The following is a 17,119-nucleotide window of genomic DNA, read 5'->3' as shown; positions in this document are numbered from 1 at the left end:
AGTGGCTGCGACCCAGGATTGTGATGTCCCTGATGTGTTCCCTGCATGTGCTGTCACTAGGGCTAAGTCTAAAGTTACTGGTGATTTAGAGGATAATGATGATGATGATGTTATCCTAGCTGACACTTTTCTTGCTAATTTGGACCACTCACCAGATGAGGCAGTACCCCGTAGTGTTGATAATTTGTCTCGTCAAGAGTTGGTTGAGTTGCAGGTTGCTGACCCTGAGTTGAAAGGTCTAGCTAACTCTGCTTACAGTGAAGAAGAGTCAGCCGGTGCTTCTACTGGTTATTATGTAAAGTCAGGAGTACTTATGAGGAAGTGGAGACCCCCAACAGCATCAGCCGACTGTGAATGGGAGGTTGTACATCAAGTTGTCATCCCTCGTGTTTGTAGGCAGGATATCATTAGAGTGGCTCATGATTCCAGTTTGGCAGGACACCTTGGAGTGAGGAAGACTGTGACACGCATTTTGAAACACTTCTACTGGCCAGGTATCTTCAGGGATGTTTCCTGGTATTGTAAGTCTTGTCACACTTGTCAAGTTGTGGGGAAGTGTAATCAGACCGAAAAGGTTGCACCTCTAGTTCCCATTCCTCCTTTTGAGGCGCCTTTCACCCGTGTGTTGGTGGATATTGTGGGCCCTCTTCCTAAGACTTCTTCAGGATTTTCTTATGTGTTGACCATGATTGATATGGCTACTCGTTATCCTGAAGCCATTCCACTTAGAAACATCTCAGCAAAGAACGTGGTTAAGGAAATGCTAGGGTTCTTCACAAAGTTTGGTTTGCCCAAGGAGGTACAGTCAGACCGGGAAGTAATTTCATGTCAAACGTTTTCAAGCAGTCTCTGAAAGAGTTGGGCATCACCCAGATCACGTCTTCAGCTTACCATCCCCAGACCCAAGGAGCGTTGGAGAGATATCATCAAACACTCAAATCGATGCTCAAGAAATACTGTTTGGAACATCAGAAAGACTGGGATAAAGGTCTTCCATTTGTTGTGTTTGCTGCAAGAGAATCTCCAAATGAATCACTGGGCTTCTCACCTTTTGAACTACTGTTTGGCCATGAAGTAAGAGGACCCCTTAAGTTACTCAAGGAATGCTGGCTGTCGGAGGAAGATGACGTCAACCTGCTGGAGTATGTGATGAAGTTCAAAGAACGGCTGTCCACTGCTTTACAGCTGGCGAGAGAGAATTTAGGAGCTGCTCAGGAGAAGATGAAGACTTGGTATGATAAGAAGTCCAGGTTGCGCCACTTTCAGCCAGGAGATCAGGTTTTGATTCTGCTACCAGTTCATGGGCAACCTCTTCAAGCCAAGTTTAGTGGTCCTTATTTCGTGGAGAAGAAACTCAGTGATGTCAACTATGTCATCGCCACACCAGATCGTAGAAAGAGCAAGCAACTATGTCACATCAACATGCTAAAGTTATATCACAGGCGGGACGAAAATAATCCAGTCTGCACTGTAGCTGTTCCACCCGAGTCTGCAAGTGAAGCTCTCCCATGCAGTATGAGCCTGAGTGATAGTTTGGGGAAGAATCCTGATATCATGAATGATCTCCAGACTAAGCTTTCTCATCTACCTCCCGAGGAAAGGCAGGAGTTTTCGGCATTACTGCAGGAGTACCCGCAAGTGTTCCGTGCTACTCCAGGAAGAACCACTGTGTTGATGCATGATGTCGATGTTGGAGACGCAAAGCCAATTAAACTGCCTCCTTACCGTGTGAACCCAGTGAAAGTTCCTCTCATCCAGAAGGAGCTTGGCTACCTGTTGGACCACAAGATGATTGAGCCCTGTCAGAGCGGGTGGAGTTCTCCTGTCACTTTAGTCCCTAAGCCAGGTGGGTCACAGCGGCTTTGCATTGACTACAGACGTGTTAATCAGATAACCAAAACAGACACTTACCCTCTCCCTCGCGTGGAAGATTGCATAGACAAGATCGGAAAGGCTAGGTACATAAGTAAGTTTGATTTGTTAAAGGGAGACTGGCAAGTACCTATGACTGAACGTGCTAGGGAGATCTCATGTTTTGTAACATTAGGAAAGACTTTTGCATGTTCTGTAATGCCATATACAGATTGTTTTAGAGTAATAAGAAATTTCCTTTGTAAATTTCTTTTTCTTTGTGGGGAGGTGTTACATAGCCTATGATTTCATCATCCTTTGTGTAATTTTAACGCACAGTATGCTGCATGTTTGATCACGAGCGTGTTCTGCCTCAGTTCCCCCCTTCTACCGTAATAGTAGAGTAAGTCGTCCTTTCTGTTATTCAGTGCGGGATTTTCAGCTCTTTGTCCCCATGGCTTCATTTGCGCGTCCTTCTTACAAGTTGTATCAAGCTCTGCTGGCCCCTATATAATGAGCTCAGTCTCTGCATCATTGCCACTTAGATCTGCTCCTCATTTTGTTCACATCTCTGTCCTCCCCTGTACAGTTATTATTATTGTGAATTTCTCAGGAAATCTCCAAACATCTAGCAGCTGTGTGTAATTTGAGTATAACTGTTGTATTTTTTCTTGTACTGTGTAGCATAAGGTTAGTTCTTAGGCCTAGTGAGGTTTTTTGATTAATGTTGGGTTTTATGTCAGTCATTTTTGATAATAGTTTGTATCTGTAATTATTTATCTTGCATTAACTGAGCATTATCCAGTGTTTTTCATTTCATCAGGGCTGACTTAGATAAATTTACTCATGCTAATTTCGTGTTAATAGAGGCTATTGCAGTTAACCATATATTTAACCTGTTTTTGCCATTACATTATCCTTATGAGTCCTGAATGTTTTGTTGTTAGTTTGAGCATTAAACTTTAACTTGTAATTTTACCTAACTCTTTTGTTTTGAACCTGGAACTTTACGGGACAGTAGTGATTTTTTAGTATTCTCACTTAAAGTGTACATTATCTTTCGCTGTTCCGTAACAATATATATATATATATATATATATATATATATATATATATATATATATATATATATATATATATATATATATATATATATATATATATATATATATATATATATATATATATATATATATATATATATATATATATATATATCTATCTATATATATATATAAATATATATATATATATATATATATATAAATATATATATATGTATATATATATATATATAAATATATATATATATATATATATATATATATATATCATTCATTCATTCATTCATTGCCAGACGCCATGTATCCCAGACAGGGTGGCCAAGGGCTTAGAGTTAGTTGTTTTACAGGGAGGGGCACTAATCCTCCACCAACCCCACTTGACGTAGGGATGCCAACAGCATCTGGTGTTCCCAGGCGGTCACCCATCCAAGTACTAACCAGACCCAACGTTGTTTAACTTCGCTGATCGAACGGGAAGCGGTGTACTCAACGTGGTATGGCCGTTTTATATATATATATACAGTAACCCCTCCAATATCCGGATCAATAGAGCCATAGGCAGGTCCGGATAGTGGTCCTGTCCGGATATTGGGCCCCAGCTTATGGACTAGTACTTACGGACCCTAACTCTGAAAAACACCTATACAACTCCCTCTGGACATGCATAGCACCTATTTAAGACCCAAATCACACCAATAAGGTACATAAAAGACTGAAATAAAAGCAAAAGAACCATAAAATGAGGTTTTAGAGGTGAGTTTATACAATATTAAACATTCTGGGTACTTACAAGTCCCTTGGTCTTGGACTGGTTTGAACCGCCAGTTTGCAGTCCACAGTTAATCCTCTGCACTCTAAATTGTAATTTCTTAACACTGCACAACACTGTAAATTCCTGTGTGTTCTAGTGGCAAGGTATTGCAGTTTATTCACTGTTTATTCACAAAAACAAGCACCTGTGGCTTGCACTGTTATGAGTATCTGCTCTCCATCGGAGTTAAGCTGTGACTGTTGATGTTGGTGGGGTAACAGAGTTGCCAGATCGCAACAGCCACATTACCAATCTCCTCAACTTTCATTGTCAAATATAACTTTTCATTACCAAATTGTAAAGCTAGCATATATTCTTCACTAATTATATATACAAGTGGAAATACATGTAATCACTCTCCTTATAACTAACAACATGTTGATTATTTTCACACTATGTAGGGTAGCAGATTAATCAGAGAGAGCAAACAATCCACCATCTCCATCCTGTGTATCCTCATACATGTGAAAAATCCATTTGGTAATGCATTATTCTAATGCATTACCAAACGCAATTTTCATTACCAAATTGGCTCACACTTGGTAATGAAAAATACCAAATGGCAACCTGACAGGGGAGGGGGGAGGGGGAGGAAGGAAGGGGTGAAGGGACCATGGTGTAACAGCTGTTTGGCGCCAGGCGGGAATTTCAAATTATGGGAGGGAAAAAGTCAGATTTTTTCGAATTTTTGCAGTTTTTGGCCCATTTTGGGGATATTGGATCCCAGGAGGATTATGTCCGGTTAGTGGGGATGTTCGGATATTGGGCGTTCGGATATTAGAGGGATTACTGTATATATATATATATATATATATATATATATAAGTAATCCCCCTAATATCTGAACGCCCAATATCCGAACATCCCCACTAACCAGACATAATCGTCCTGGGATCCAATAGTCCCAAAATGGTCCAAAAAATTGCAAAAAATTCGAAAAAAATCTGACTTTTTTCCCACCCGTAATCTCAAATTGCTGCCTGGTGCCGAACAACTGTTACACCATGGTCCCTTCACCCCTTCCTTCCTCCCCCCTCCCCTGTCAGGGTTGCCAGTTGGTATTTTTCATTACCAAGTGTGGGGCAATTTAGTAACGAAAAATTCGTTTGGTAATGAATCAGAATAACGCATTACGAAATGGATTTTTCAAATGTATCAGGATACACAGGATGGAGATGGTGGATTGTCTGCTCTCTCTGATTAATCTGCTACCCTACACAGCGTGAAAATAATCAACATGGTGTTAATTATAAGGAGAGTGATTACATGTATTTCCACTTGTATATATAATTAGTGAAGAATAAATGCTAGCTTTAAAAATTTGGTAATGAAAAGTTAAATTTGGTAATGAAAGTTGAGGAGATTGGTAATGTGGCCATTGCGATCTGGCAACTCTGTTACCCCGCCATCATCAACAGTCACAGTCTAATTCTGATCGATAGCAGATGCTCATAGCAGTGCAAGCCACAGGTGCTTGTTTTTTGTGAATAAACAGTGAATAAACTGCAATACCTCGCCACTAGAACACACAGGAATTTACAGTCTTGTGCAGTGTTAAGAAATTAGAATTTACAGTGCAGAGGATTAACTGTGGACTGCAAACTGGCGGTTTAAACCAGTCCAGGAGCCAGGGACTAGTAAGTACCCAAAATGTTTAATATTGTATAAACTCACCTCTAAAACCTCATTCTATGGTTCTTTTGCAGTTATTTCAGTCATTTATGTCCCTTATTGGTGTGATTTGGGTCTTAAATAGGTGCAATGCATGTCCAGAGGGAGTTGTACAGGTGAGTTTCTGAGTTAGGATCCATAAGTACAAGTCCAGGAGGCTGGGGCCCAATATCCGGACAGGACCACTACCCGGACCTGCCTATGGTTCTATTACGTCTGATATTGGAGGGATTACTTGTATACATATACAGTGCTCATCAGAAGTATCAAGCGCCCTGTGTCCCTCCTACGAAACAAACCTTTCGACCGAAAAAACATGTAAATAATGCATTATATTTACCTTTAATGCTTGGTAGTGTATCCTTTAAGCTTCTTCACGAACCTGAGACGTCATGGAAGTGAAAGGGCGAGGTTCCTCAGGTGCTGGGGTGGTATTTTGGCCCAGGAGTCACAAATGGCTGCTTCCAGCTTAGGCAGAGAGCTCACGTCCTTCCATTAGACATTCTTCTTTACGAGGTACCAAAGGTTTTCTATTGGGTTGAGGTCTGGGCTATTGCCTGGCCAGTCTTTCATGAAGGAGACCTCGCAGTCACGAAGCCAGTTGGTGACCGATTTGGCTTTATGAGCAGGTGCACCGTCCTGATGAAAAACACGTGTGCAAATGTGAGCTCGAAGGACTCGGGTAAATGATCATAAAGAAGCTCCAGGTAAACGTCCTGATTCACTCTGCAGTTCTTGGGAAGCACAACAAGCTTCCCCAAACCTTTCCCAGAGAAACAACCCCATACCATAAGTGAATTAAGGTGTTTAACTGTGCTCTCCATGTAACAGGGGTCAAGCGGGACACTACCTTTGCACCGGTACACGCACGCTCCTCGATTACAGGTAACACTAAACGTTACCTCATCAGACCACAACACTGACAACCATTGGTCCTCACACCAGTTAAGGGACTTGTTAGCAAAGGCAAGCCTACGAAGTCGCTGGTAATGTGTAAGAAGAGGCTTTCTCACAGGCCTGTGACTTGTGTAACCAAGTTCATGGACCCTTTGAGACACGGTGCACACTGAAACCTCACCAAACACTTCCTGGTCGCGCTCCTTAATTTTTCTTGCACTCACACTAGGATTAGACTCCACTGCACGTTTTAACACACAAATAGACCTCAGGGAAGTTTTCCTGGGCCTACCAGACCGCGGTTTCTTTGTAGGAACGTCACCACTATTTTCCACTTGAAAATGGGCACACCACCTCCGCACTGTCGATCAAGCAACACCAACCAAATCACTAATTTCCTTGTTGGGGTGGTCTGCCTCCTTTAGAGCAATGATTTGTGATATGATTTCACTCGAAAGTTCATGGGTAGGGGTCATAACAAAGTGAAGAAAGCCAAAACACTGTGGGACACTAGGTAAAAAATGGCGCAAGAAGAGAGGGAGGCGCGGCGGAGTTCCTCTCTCTCACGCAGCCCGTAGGCAACTGAGGCGGGAGCCAACCTGAGCGCAGTAAGGCCTCAAGCTGCCGTGATGTCATGTTAGCGGCCCAAACATCTGGCTCAATTTTTAGTACCAAAAACGGATGATTCTTTCTTCGCCAAAAGTATTGTGCATCTGACATAGGTGCTCGATACTTCTGACGAGCACTGTAAATATATATATATATATACTATATATATAAGTAATCCCTCTAATGTCCAAACATCCCCACTAACCGGACATAATCGTCCCGGGATCCAATATTCCCAAAGTGGTCCGAAAACCGCAAAAAAAAAAAAAAAAAAAAAAAAAATGGAGGGGGGGGGGGGGGGGCCGAATTTTTCCCGCCTGTAATTTGAGCTTGCCGCACGCGGCGTGGGACAGCTTTGTTGTGGCATGTCATTCCTCCGAGGTCCGATTGAGCACCCCTGCATCCTTCCCACTTTCCGCCTGTCTCTCGCCGCGAGTGCACGCTCGTCGTCATGGCTGCCAACGTCCTCGCTTTTGTGGTGGTTCCTTACCTGCTGCAGGCACTCCTGCTGCTCTCGGGCCTCTTATTAGTGTGTGTGATGATGGCCCCACCACCTGAGAAAAGGAAGAGAGTGGTGCTGACTCTGGAGAAGAAACGGGAGATATTGGAGAAAGTAGATGCGGGGTGGTCTTCTTCGCGCATCCTCCGCGAGTTCAACCTGGCCCGATCTACTCTGTTCGATATCAAGAGATCCCGAGACAAACTTATGCAGTGCATGGCTGACTTCTCGTCGAGAAGCAAACGCAACATGGAGAGGAAGGTGATCCCAAAACTAATTGGCATCGGAATGTTGCCTTGTGTTTACGTATTTGTATGTTGAAGTTTTCCTGTGTAGTACTGTATTTGTAAGTCATAACATTAAATAAACATTCTAACCACTTAAAGTGCTTCATATTGATTACCAATGGCAGATAACAGCAAAAGACCACGTTTAGGGGATCTAGGGGAGTAGTTAAAACTTAAGCCCTTTTGCGCCGAACGAGCCACGTTAGGAACGAATCTCACGCGTTGGGGGCGAGCTTGCTGTATATATATATATATATATATATATATATATATATATATAAATATACATAGATACTGTATATCTATCTATCTATCTATCTATCTATAGCAAGATGCCTTAATCCCGCATGGGATGGCCACAAACAAATCGCCTGCACGTCGTCCTGTCCCCAGACATTTCACTGCCCTGCTCCCAGCTCACACTCCCCTCTCTCATATACCTCTCCACTCCATCCCTCCATCTCATCCTCGGCCTTCCCCTCCCTCTCCCCCCCTCCACCTCACTCACATACACTCTCCTCATCAGTCTCTCACTTTCCATCCTCTCCACATGGCCAAACTACCTCAGTGTGTTCCTCCTAACGCTTCCTATCACATCCACATCCACACCACAATGCTCCTTTATATCTTCATTTGTCAGCCTGTCTCTTCATGTGACTCCACAGGCTCCTCTTAAATAACTCATTTCCACTGCTCTCACTCTTGACTTGTGTCTTTCCAACAACGTCCAAGCTTCACTTCCATACGTCACAGTTGGTATCACAATACTGTCATGGAGCAACTTTTTCACTTTCATGCTGTTAGTGTGATGGTTGTGGAGAAATGGGTGGAATATGTTATGAATGCTATGAAAGTAAGCGATAGGATATTGGTAGTGAAAATTCTATTTGGTAGGAAGATAGCTGCAGTTATATCGGCATATGCTCCACAGGCAGGATTGGATGAAGCAGAGAAAGATAGATTTTGGGATGATTTAATACATGTAGTAGGTGGTATGCGGGATGATGAGATAGTGGTTTTGGGAGGGGACTTAAATGGTCATGTAGGTGAAGCAGCACAAAGTTATGAAGGAGTACATGGGGGATGTGCGTGTGGTATAAGGAATGCGGAAGGGGAAAGGATACTTGAGTTTGGGGAGGCAACGGACATGACTGTGTGCAACACATATTTTAGGAAAAGAGAGAGTAGGTTAATTACATATAAGTCTGGGGGAGGGCTGATAGGAGGTTAGTGAGGGATGTTAAAGTTATTGGAAGTGAGGAGTGTGTGCAGCAGCACAAACTACTGATTTGTGATATGGTGCTTAACCCGCCCCATCCTGATGTTTTTGGACCTTTTTTTTTTTTTTGGCTCAAACATCCGCTTTTGGTGAGAAACATCAAAAATTCATAGAGAAATCGCTCACCTGAGGTTTAAAATACCGGATTTAGGTACGAGTACTTCCTTACCTGACTGGGTTTTCTAACAGGCTGGCACCAAAGAAAACGAGTTCTATGGGAGGGTAACTATTTTATCCACTCATAAACAGTATTTATTTATTTACTTGGTACGAATTTATATGTAGTACAAGAGTATATTGGTTTTCAAACAGTAATATAGCCATTATAAGCATTGTTTCACTCACTAACTCATCACCATTCATGACCTTTTTTTTCTCACATTACCTGATCATCATTTCTGACTGTTTCTTCCTCTAATGCTATGTAAACTTTGTCCTCCACACTGTCATCGATTGGGGAATCACTCTGGCCCTGAATGTCTTTATTGGCCAGGTCACTGGTAACAGGTGAATTGCCGAGACAATGGCGTGCAGGGGGGGGGGGAGGTTATGCGGTGTAAGGCATTGTCCCTGCTTGGCATCTTGTAGAGGAATAGAGGAAGGTGTCCCGTGTATACGTGCCAAATATCACTCGCGAAATTTGAAAATTGTGCAAATTAGGGACCTTGCAATGTTGCCGCGTTAATTCACGTCGCTGGGACGGCGCGGGTTAAAGAGCGAGTGATGAAAAAGAGGACTTATGTACCTAGGAGGAAAGTATGGAAGCTGAAAAACCAAGTAGTAAGAGATGCCTTCTATAGCGAGATGAGGAGGGTGGTGGCTGAACAGGGAGCTGTAGACAGAGGCATTAATGAACAGTACAGAGCCCTCAAGAACAATTTCTTGAGAGTTACTGATGTAACATGCGGCTGGACAAGAGGACCACCAAGATATAAAGTAACTTGGTGGTGGGATGAGGGTGTAGAAGCTGCAGTTAGGGACAAAAGAAGGCTTTTCCAGGAATGGAAGAAGGGTGATAGCAAGGAGGAATACTTGGCTGCCAAGCGTAGGGCTAGAAGAGAGGTATACAGGGCGAAGTCTGAGTCACAGAGACTTTTACCTGATAACCTGAATCATGGGGAAAGGAAAAATATGATATTTAAGGTGGCAAATCAGATGAAGAGGGATAATCGGGATATTATATGTGAGCAGTGTGTGAAGAATGATGAACTAAAGGTATTGGTGAAAAGTGAGGATATTAAAGATGCATGGAGAGACTATTATAGCCGGTTGTTGAATGAGTAGTTTGACTGGGACAGGGAAGGTTTGGAGCCAGCAGATCAGTGTTTGGCTCTTGGCCTTTGATTAATGCTGTTACTGTGAGTGAGGCAATAGGTAGGATGAAGGTGGGGAAGGCAGCAGGTGTGTCTGGGTTGACTGCCGAAATATTGAAGGCCTCAGGAAATATAGGGGTGAGGTTAGTCACTGACCTGATAAATATGATTATTTATGAGTGTGTTGTCCCAGATGATTGGCTGAAGAGTGTAACTGTAAATGTGTATAAAGGGAAGGGTGATGCCCTGGAAAGAGGAAATTATAGAGGTATAAAGGTTTTAGATCAGATAATGAAGGTAATGGAGAGAGTTTTAGAAGGTATGATTAGAGAAAGAGTGAATATTGATGAGATGCAGTTTGGGTTTATGCCAGGCTGGGGGACCACTGATGCCATATTCATTGTTTGACAGCTTCAGGAAAAATATATTGGTAAGAGAAGGGATCTGTATTTTGTTTTTGTTGATTTGGAAAAGGCCTTTGACAGAGTCCCTAGAGAGGTGGTGGTGAAGTGGGCAATGAGAAAGCTTGGCTTGGAGGAGTGGGTGGTTAGGGTGGTTATGGCTATGTATGTGGGTGCTCGCACCCAGGTAAGAGTGAATGGAGATTTGAGTGATGAGTTTTCCGTGAATGTTGGTGTGCATCAGGGGTCAGTCTTGAGTTCCATGTTGTTTATCGTGGTACTTGAAGCCCTCTCACGTGACTTTAGAAACGGACTCCCGTGGGAGATGTTGTATGTTGATGATTTAGTGTTGATTGCAGAGAACAAAAGGGAGGTGGAGGAACAGTTAAGGAAGTGGAGGGATGGTATGGGGCACAAGGGCTTAAGGGTAAATGCAGGTAAAACAAAAGTGATGATATCTAGGGTTGGTGGCGGTATTGTCAAAGACGAGGGAGAGTGGCCATGTGCAGTTTGCCACAAGGGCATGGGAAGTAATTCTATTTTGTGCGGTGTTTGTGATAAATGAGTGCACAAGAGATGTAGTGGTATCAGAGGTAGACTGCAAGATAATGCTGATTTTATGTGTATGGTGAGTCGGAGAGAGCAGGAGATTGTCAGGCGTGAAAGGATTGAACTTGCTGGTGAATCTTTTGAGTGTGTGGAAGAGTTTTGTTATTTGGGAGACATGTTGTGTGCTGGAGGTGGAGCTGGAGCTAGCTCTGTGGCTAGGGTGGGAAGTGGTTGGAAGAAGTTCAGGGAGCTCTTGCCTCTTCTCACATTGAGAGGGCTCTCCCTACGTGCTAAGGGGTCTTTGTATGCAGCATGTGTTAGGAGTGTAATGCTGTATGGTAGTGAGACCTGGGCAGTAAAGGAGGAGGATATTCGCCGGCTCAGACATACAGAAATGACAATCATTAGGTGGATGTGTAGTGCGTCCCTGCATGCAAGGTCTGGGGGGGGCTGGGTTTACGATAGAAGAGTTGAGAGGTAGGATGGGACTGGAGTGTGTTGGTGTTGTGATGAGGAGAGGAAGATTGAGATGGTTTGGACATGTGGAGAGGATGGGGGATGATAATTGTGTGAGGAAGGTGAGAAGTGTTAATATTGGAGGTAGGGTTATGAGGTGGCAGACCGAGAAAGACATGGGACAAGGTCATTAAGTGTGACCTCAGGGTTAAGGGACTAAACAGGGAGGCTGCAATGGATCGTGCAGCGTGGAAAGCCGCCATTAGGTGACCAAGGCCGACGCATGCAAGCGTGTTTGAGCCTTTAAAAATGAAACGATGAAACGAGGCTCACTTCCCTGTTTCTTATCACTGTTTTCAAGGAACCAGCAACCTTTCTTCCTTGTTGCACCCTTTCAAGCACTTCACTCTCCAAACTTCCATCCTTACTCATCACACTACCCAAGTACTTAAACGTAATCACATTTTCCATATCCTCACCATCGAACGTCACTGTACATTCACTGACTTCACCTCTCTCAAAGACCATCACTTTACTCTTCCCTACATTCACCTTTAGATTCTGTTTCTTTCACACTTTCCCAAACTCATCCACCATGCCTTGAAGCTCCCCTTTGTCTTCACTTAACAACACAGTATCATCTGCAAACAACAGTACAGGGAGTCCCCAAACACTACCCTCTCTCACTAGGGCCACTCCAACATCCACTGCGCTACCTTGTATCTCTTTTATTACCCCATCCATGTACAAATTGAACAACACACACACACACACACACACACACACACACATATATATATATATATATACATATTTAAACCGGTTCCTCTTATTCGACGCATTTTACTTCGACGCCTCGTTTTTTGCGTGAGAAAAAAGCTTCCGAGTTGTTTCACAATTTGCTGATTTCTCTTGATTTCGCTGGTTCAGCCGGCAGCCGACAGTGGATACTGATGCTTAATTGTTGGCGGCATCTTGCGACCACTGTGCCCTCTACCGATACAAAGGAAGTACTACAGACCCACAAGCCATTTGCTTTTTTGATGCTGTGCTCGCCTTGTGGCTCATGGCTTCCCAACCCACACCTGGACGACCGCGCTTCAATGTGAAATGCAGGATGCCGGTGAAGTACAGTGTGCGAAGTGACGAGCTGAAGGGGATGGTGTAGTGCCATCGCGGAGGTCCAAGGAAAAGCACGTGTACAGGGTCGGCCAGAAACACTGCCGGTACTCTGCTGCCGACAAGGCAAAGATTTTGCAGCTCACTGAGGAGGGGCTGACAGCCCCTGAAAGCACTATAAGGACACTCAGGAAGAATAGGACAACTTTCAAAAAAAAGGTGAGTGCACGTTAAATGATGATAAAGTAAATGTGTCTTCGTTGTTTTAGGTCAACCATTATTTCTGCCACTATTTCTTTCTGTATCAGTATTCACTTAATGGGGTTAGTTTTTTTGGGTAATCAACGTTAACAAACCAAGTCTTAGTTAGAACAGTTCAGGGACGGAATATACAGTCAACATGTAACTTATAAAGTTACTGTACATTATACCCTTAAGGGTCTACTGTTTGTGTTGCCTTACAAAAACATTAAACATCAAATTATTTCTTGTGTACAGTTGATTTTAGGGTGCAGTTATGCATCTGTGTTTGGTTACTCTACTTATAAAGTCACTGTACATTATACCCTTAAGGGTGTACTGTTTGTGTTGCCTTATAAAAACATTACACATTTCTTTTGTGTATATCTGATTTTAGGGTGCAGTTATGCACATGTGTTTGGTTACTCTACTTATAAAGTCATTGTACATTATACCCTTAAGGGTGTACTGTTTGTGTTGCCTTAAAAAACATTAAACATTTCTTGTGTGTACAGATGATTTTAGGGTGCTGTTATGCATGTGTGTTTGGTTACTGTATTTATATAGTAACTGTAAATTATACCCTTAAGGGTGTACTATTTGTGTTGCCTTATAAAAACAATAAACATTTCTTGTGTGTACAGTTGATTTTAGGGTGTTGTTATGCATGTGTGATTGTCATTTTTTTTTTTTTTTTTTTTTTAATGTGTTCGACTCTGGGCATAAGCTTCACAGCCTGCTATCAAGGCCCAACAGTCCTCCTACATACCATACACCTCTTCATGTCACCACTTCGGCACTAACACCCACCGTCCATATTGAATACATGCTAGGGCTGTCTAATACAGGACTGGTGTATTGGTATTAGCGGGGGTATTTTGACGACATGTCGGCGGGTCTTCTGGTAGATCAGTAAAGCCTGATTTAATGAAATTCAAATCCTTAAACTGTTCCCTGCCCCAGCGGAGATTTGAACCTGGGTCCATTAGAACGGCAGGCCACGTCTCTACCGATTGAGCCACGCCTCCCTCAAAGGTTGCGATCCAGACCAAGTTCTTCCTGTCCAACAAGACAGTGATTGTGGAGGCGTCTGTGGTAAGATGTGTTATGGTTATATCAGAAGGATACCTTGTCCGCTGGCTCGACAGCCAGAGCCGGGCGGGTGTGAGCATCTCTACCAGGGCCAACAAGGACGAGGCACTAAGGATATACGCTGCAGTTTGCCGGAAGAAGAATATAGACCCACCACTCACATTCAAAGCTTCGTCAGGGTGGCTCTTCAGGTTTAAGAAAAGGTGTGAAGTGAGGAGGGTGGCTTACCACGGTGAGGCGACCTCTGCTGACGTTGATGCGGTTGCTAGGTTTCCAGAGGAGGTATGCAAGATTGTTGAGGAAAGCGGGTATTCATGGCACCAGGTCTATAATTGTGATGAGACTGGCTTCTTCTGGAAGTGGTCGGCAAGATACACGTACGAAGGCACAGAAGCAGGCAGTCGGCATGAAGATGAATAAAGAAAGGTTGAGCATCTTACCTGCAATGCTTCTGGCTCACACAAGATGAAACCCCTTGTCATCCACAAATTCCATAAACCTTGGCCCTACAGACACTGCAACATAAAAAAACTCAACATTTACTGGGAGGTCACATGAGGCCACATGGTGGAGAGTCTGTCACACGAGTGGTTTGACTGGTATTTCATTCCCGACACACAGAAGCACTGCAGGAAAATGAATCTGGCATTTAAGGTTGTCCTTTTTATGGATAATGCAAGAGCACATGCCAAATATCTTGTCGACCGTCACTCTGACGTCCATGTTGTATTCTTACCACCTAACACAATATCACAACTCCAACCCCTGGGCCAAGAGATCATCGCCAACATTAAGAACATGTTCTACTCTAAGGTGCATGACAGACTCAGGAAAGAGACAATTGACCACACAATTCTGTACCAGATTCAGGAAGAAGAGGAAGCTTCTGTCAGTGCCGATGACCCACACCGCACACCCGCAGCCTTGCCAGAGTCCCAGGACCTTCCCAGCAGTCCACAGGTTACACCAGCAGCAATGTTTCCCAGGCCGGAACAGTCACCAAGTAGTCCAGAGGAGCCCACACCGGGACCGTCCTCAAAGCCAGATCAGTCTCCTAGCACACCCACACCCCCGCCACCACCTGCCGATTCTCCACCTGCCAAGACAGTAGGTCAGTTTTGGAAGGATTTCAATATAAAAAATGCAGTGGATATCGTGGTCGAATGCTTGAACAAAGTTACCCCAGCCACTATAGCACACGGGTGAAAGAAACTTTTCCCTCACCTGACTGTCGAAAGTGAGCGACAGAGGGAAGACGACACTCTGGCGGCCGCTGTGGAAGCTATCAGAAACACAAGCCAAGACACATCTGAGGTGGACAAAACGGCTGTAAGACAACACTTAACACACTACGACCTAGACTCAGGTGTGGCAGACATAACATAGGAAGAGATGAACCCTAGTGAAGAGGAGAACGAAAGGCCAGAGCACATTGCAGAGGGCAAGATGAGTACGCAGAAATTGTCCCAGACCCTGTCCACCATAACCGACATGGAAACCACCTTCGAGGCATAAGCCAGGACTATGCCTGAGGCTACCAACATCATATCAGCCTTGGGTGAAGTGAAGTTTCAAGTGATGGCCGTCTACAACAGAAACATCAGGAGCAGAGACAAGCCCGAATCACACGATATTTTCAGGAGAGAATGTGGCTGCTATTCTGCAAGACTTGGACGTGCAAGCAGGGGTGGATAAAGAAGGAGAAGTGGACAGAGAGGAAGTGGAGGTGCGGGAGCCTGAGTTTGACTTCGAGGGCTTTAGCCTAGGTGTTAGGACTTCCCCAGAGAGGCCCATGTCATCTAGTAACTGGCCCAACAACCCTCAACACACCTTCACTTGCCACTCAAGCCAGTCTTCACTTTATTTCTGGTAAGGATTTTTGGTGTTGCAGCTCTTTATAACAGCTTTAATGTCTTTTCAGGTAGATGTTTATTTTTAGCACTAGTAAACACTCTTCATTTCATTTGGATAAGGCCTGTCTGGTGTTATAGTACATAGTGGTAGGGTAGGTACATGACCCACCGGAATGCTCCTCTATTTTTCCCATTGATTCTTAACTTCACATTTTGACGTGTCACATTTTGCGCGGTTTTGGTGGAACATCCAAGCAGTGAAAAACGAGGAACTACTATATATACACATATATACAGTATAGATATGTATATATATATATATATATATATATATATATATATATATATATACAAAATATATATATGTATATATATATATATATATATATATATATACAAAATATATATATACAGTGGGCTCGCCTACTGTGCGAGGTCAGAGTGCACGAATCGCATTAGACGCGAGTGACCAATAATCATAACTGAAAACCTTGAATGTGTGAGCTTACCTCACAGAACGCAAGGTAGAGGCAAGATGTGGATCAAAAATGCCAGTTTTCATTAGTACGTGACCCCCCCACACACACACAACGCGTCCATCATCACGTGTCGTGATGTTGATGCACAGAAATTCCCGGGGCATTCCACTGCGCAGCTTGGGGTAGGAGGCGGCAGCGTACCATTACAGACAAGGCTTGTGCACAGTGCGGATCCGCTCTCTGCAGCTAACCTGTCGTGTACAACGTGTCTTTTTTTTGCTTCATCCCGGGCTGTATTGTACCTTCGCCACACCATGCCTCCAGCCCCAAGAGTTAAGAAACACCTCACGCAGCAACCAAGTTGGAGATTATCAAGCTTAAGGAGGTGGGACAAGGAAACACAGTTATCAGGAAAGCCCTGGGACTAGCTGAATCAACAGTGAAGACTGTTTGGAAGAACTGCGATGCCATCAGGGCACTTGTGAAGATGTATGGTGCACCTGAGCTTGACGGCCGTTCCTGGGTGGAAAATCATGCGATGATACTTATGGAATGGTATCTTGCCACCTACGTTATGAGAAAGAAGAAGGAAGATGTACCACTGAATGGCAGATTTATTCGGAACCAAGCCCAGATCTTTTACACAGCA

At 43.7% G+C, this 17,119-nt stretch overlaps 1 protein-coding gene and 1 non-coding gene across 2 annotated transcripts in view; both read right to left on the bottom strand.

Annotated features, from left to right (window-relative positions):
• Window positions 1-17,119, bottom strand: part of Plekhm1 (Pleckstrin homology and RUN domain containing M1) — a 218,215-nt gene that overhangs the window by 76,940 nt on the left and 124,156 nt on the right. The window lies entirely within an intron of this gene.
• Window positions 3,305-3,423, bottom strand: LOC145403899 (5S ribosomal RNA). Its single transcript, XR_013898091.1, has one exon. It is a non-coding gene; the product is annotated as a 5S ribosomal RNA (ribosomal RNA).

Source organism: Coenobita brevimanus, chromosome 61 (assembly GCF_032717465.1).
Source record: "Coenobita brevimanus isolate Jiangsu-jjx chromosome 61, ASM3271746v2, whole genome shotgun sequence".
Taxonomy (NCBI): Eukaryota; Metazoa; Arthropoda; class Malacostraca; order Decapoda; family Coenobitidae; genus Coenobita; species Coenobita brevimanus.
The sequence above is the reverse complement of the archived record's forward strand: the minus strand, read 5'-3'. Positions and strand labels throughout refer to the sequence as shown.